General features: G+C 37.8%; 1 long non-coding RNA gene across 1 annotated transcript; it reads left to right on the top strand.

Moving 5' to 3' along the window:
* Positions 1–213: 213 nt before the first annotated feature.
* On the top strand, positions 214–2,115 carry LOC137188731 (uncharacterized). Its single transcript, XR_010929497.1, has 2 exons — positions 214–526; positions 1,128–2,115. It is a non-coding gene; the product is annotated as an uncharacterized lncRNA (long non-coding RNA).
* Positions 2,116–4,633: the final 2,518 nt, after the last annotated feature.

Below are 4,633 nucleotides of genomic sequence, written 5' to 3'. Positions count from 1 at the left end.
ATGTCAGAGCAGAAGAAAGAGTTCCTGGAGAGCTAATGCATGCTGGAAAATATGGTGAGCAAGGAGTGTTTCTTAACAAAGTCTAAAACTAATAATGATTGTAGTTTTTAAATAGTTCTGAAAGTCGCAACTAGCTATTTTAGAGCCAAAACTGATTTATGCAACTTCAAAACAAGGCAACAGATACAGAGCCCTGATATAGATTAGCATTGTGCAAAGTTGATATGTGTAACCCGGGTCACAAAGAGTTAACAACACAGAAGAGCCTCAGCCAATCAGAGCGCAGGTCCGCAGCACCGTAGGTAAGCTACACAGCGTACGCTAGTCAGACGCTGGGTGACACTGTTGAGAGAGGACCTACTGCTGAACGGTAAAAATAAAACTCAGCTAAAACACTAAAAACACCATATAATGTTATCAAAACAGAACGGTAACAGCCTGTACTTTGTTGTTAGCTCGTAGGGGCGTGTGTGTGAGAGGGTGCTCTCTGAAACCTGCCGAGTGACACAGAGGAACTCCTGAATTGGTGAGTCGTAGTAAAAGTAAACAATTAAATGCTGCGCCACATGATGCTAGGCTAAGCTGGCTAGCTCAAGTGAATGAGCCTAGAGCTAGCAAAAATTAGCATTTAGTGCTGAACAGTGCAATTAGCCGACTGTTGTATAGCTCAAATAAACTAAAACTGTTTGACAACTCAACTGGAAAAAATATAAAGATGTGACATGTAGAGTATTTAATTGCTCAATATTTTCTGTGGCTGGTAAAGCTACTGAATTGTTAATACTGAAGCAACATACTAATTTATGTTTTGCCGGGTATTATATTTAATTGGTATAATTAATCTGATTTAAAAAGAACAAAACACGTAAGAATATAGAGTGTAAAGTTCACACTGTTGGTCTGTAATTCATTTAATATTGTTTTAATTTAAAAATACCAGGTTAAGATAAAAAATAGTAATTTAGTTAATTTTACTTTGAAATTCATTTACTGTAAAGGTTATTAAAATGTGTTGATTGTTTACATTATATGTATATATTTTGTTGAGGTTTAAGAAATTAGTCATTCCTGACAAATCAGAATGGCAATCGATTAATGATCATTTCTGGTCATGTCAATGACTGCAGGTCAGGTTTTTTGAGTTGATTCGAAGTTGATGGCGAGCCAAACCAGACGAGACCATTAGATCCCTGGATTGAAGATCCCTGAACCGAGAGCCCAGAGCCGAGAACCGTCAACCTTACCTCTCTCCTGCCACGGCGGTAGGGTAAACATCTTGCACAAGGCCAGCACCACTTTCATGCTCAACCCCCAGCCCCACTTGCACAATCCAAAATCCCAGACTCTGACTTGACTTGGAATATTTACTTACCTTCTTCATTCTTCTTCAAACGCATTCCCTGTGCCTGTGGAAGGACTGAGCCATAACCAGCACTGGTTTAAATGAGTGGACTAAGTATTCATACTATTGATATGGTGTATTATTGTGCCTTGGGTAAAGTGATTCTGTTATTGCTAGAGCAGTGAATAGTGAACTGTTACAAGGTTGAAGAGTGTTGTGAAGTGATAATATTGAACAGGATACGGTTCTGATATTGAACAACAGAAGAATAGTTGAAAAGAACTCAGTGGTTCAAAACCAAAGCAAAAGTGACAGAAGAAATGATTTGTTGCTAAATTGAAGCTGAGATATCTTTGTGGAATTTAACTATTTACTGAATTTAAGCAAATAGCCATTTCTGCCTCCTGTCCCAATCTGGTATCCTCTGATTCTGGTCCAAAATGATTAAAATCCTTATTAAATAGTAATGTTAGGAGCCTAACATGTTATCAAACATTTGCCCATGTACACATCCAGCAGATACAGAGCAGCATTAGCATTCATTTGGAGTCGTGTTTCTGGCCACCTGATAAATGGAAATCCAATACTGACTCCTTTTGGTCTCCACCAACTCTTCAGAAAAGTATCTTTAGCTGAGCTGGAACAGTAGACATGAATCAAAAGCCACAGTTAAAATTAGGTATTAATTATCTGTGAGTTCAACACGACAAGCAACGTGCTTTGTATGACATGAGTGGTTTGATTTGTGTTAATAAAAGAAAAAAATTAATTAAGGTCTAATTGTATTTGTTATTGGCTTTGAAACAGGAAAATATCTGTATACCCTGAGTTGACGGTAAAAGATCAGCTGAAATTGCATTATTCATTTAAATAATACAAATAAAAGATTAGGATTAATCAAAACTGATACTAACATTTGAACATATTCTGCTTCCACCAGCGGTTCTTTTCCTGCAGCATATCAGATCTCTACAAAATCATTATGTATTACATTTTCTCTGTGTTTAGCTGTGTTGCTTGTTATTGGAAAGATGATATTGAACATATCCCCTTCGCTTGGATGACTCCTTTTTTAAAAGGTTTTGAAGTGAACCACAGTCAATATTATCCAGTAAATACTCCTGAAACACATTCTGACATGTTTTCAAATTCACAAGAAAGTGAAGCGATGCAATTCAAATAGTGGAGCTGGAGCAGCCTTGTGTGTTACTTTCAAATGAAAGAAAAAAAAAAAAAAAGTCGAGAGTAAAAGCTGCCTTGGCCACATTCCCATTTGTGTACAGTTTGGAAATGATTGTGGTAACGATCTGTTGATGCTGAACTGCTATACGTATCACCTTTGAACCCTCTGAAAAACAGCTCTGACCACTTTAACAGCATGTCAACACATTCTGAGTAGTGCTAGCTCACTTTACTATCTGCTTACATTGGTTGGTACTCTCTGGGAACTTCCTCTTTTCTCAGTTTCTGTTTGAAGTCTGCTAATATCTCAGAGTAACAGAGGACTGAGAGCATCTGAGAACAACCAAAATAAGCTACCTCGTCTTTTATACAACTCTGTTCTGTTTGTTTCTGACTAAAAGTCTATTAGTCTTTCTACCTCTTTCCTTTTTCTGCCCGTTCTACACTCACTGTCTTTCTCTTCTCACTTCTTTTTTTTTTTAATTTCAGTTCTATAAGGCAATTATTACCGCTCTGGTAACTTCATATCTTAACTGTACACAAGCCACTGCCCTGGCAGCAGTGTTACTTTGAGAAATCGACACAGAGAAACAGTGTGTGAGAGAGAGAGAGAGAGAGTAAGATTTACAGTGACAGAGCGGCAGAGAGACAAAAACAGATAAGAAGAGAGAAACAAATGTAATGAGAAAGTTGAGGAGTTGCATTAGAGGAGATGAAAAGTGATTTGCTGGTTCAGAGGGTGTTGTGGCCTCTGTGTTGGCTGGGAAATGGCTTTGTGATGCTAATACTGTGTGTGTGTATGTGTGTGTGTGTGTTTTCCTTTGGGAATGCAGTCGTGTTTGTTTGCACCTACCCGTATTCATATGCTTCTTGGTTTCTCTCTGTTTGTGATACAAAGATCACACTGTTTGGGACTTGCAGTGAGAGATATTCATCTGGACGTGGCTCTAATTATCTCCGTGGTGAATTTCACCAAGTGGTATAGTATGGCTGTTTGGTGTGTGCTGTGTGTGTTTGTGGGAGATAGAGAGAGAGTGGTAACTTCTGATGCTATTAATCTTTTTTCATCTTTTTGTTTCTTTCTTCTCTTCATTTTTATTTTTTGATTAATGAGATTACAATCAACTGTGTCTGGACAACAGAAGCCCCCAAAACAAAGTGTCCTATTGGGGGAAGTGGTGGTGCAACAAGAGGACTTGAGTAGAGAAACAAGAGACAGAAAAAGAGAGAGAGAGGCTTTTTGAAGCTCTTTAATGAAGCGTCCTGCCTAAAAGAAAGGAGAAACAGACAAGGTAAGAAAAAGAAACACACCCATCATCTGTGGCTGTCAATAAACACCTCAAACAGCCACAAACATTTGTTCACACCCACTTCCTCAACTCTGTCCAGCCAAAGCAGAGCAACATGTAAAGATGTAATACCAAACAACATACTGTCTCATACTATGACTGTTCCAAAACTGACTGATATTAGTGTTTTCTGATCTACAATACATACTTAAGATAAGGGAAAGATTGTGGTCATGGTTAAAAGAACACAATGCTGATTGTGCAGACTGCACTCATTATTGAGAAAGCTACAAATTTCAAGTAGTTAAATAGGAAAATAGGCAAAATGCAAATTAATTCACATTTCCATCCACTACTATAATGTGAATATAATATACTACAATGTTATGCTCATCAATATAAACAGTTGGTGATGCTAATTCTCCAGTCCAGTGCCATTAAGCCATTGCATAATGAAAGGGCACAACAAAATGACATAATTACAAGTGCGCCAGTGAGACATCAAACAGTGGAAAACCATGTGGAAAATGTAATGAAAATATGGCATTTATTCATCTAATATGAAATTCATGTTTGTTTCATGTATTAATTTGAGCATTACAGGCTCCTCATAGCTCCACACACATCTGATGTTTTCATCAGCCGGCATTTTTCATCTCTTCAGAGGAGCAAAAACTTGAATGACATTTAGGTCACATGCTTCATGTACATCATGATTTAGTTGCAAAGACTGTTTCCATTACATGTGTCCTTCATTGATACCAACTTTCACCTCTGCCAGAGCAGAAGTCAAAAAACAATGTTCAGGCTACTGCGGGCT

This window comes from Thunnus thynnus, chromosome 9, assembly GCF_963924715.1.
Source record: "Thunnus thynnus chromosome 9, fThuThy2.1, whole genome shotgun sequence".
NCBI lineage: Eukaryota > Metazoa > Chordata > Actinopteri > Scombriformes > Scombridae > Thunnus > Thunnus thynnus.
Note: the sequence above shows the minus strand (reverse complement) of the source record. Positions and strands in the feature narration are given on the sequence as shown.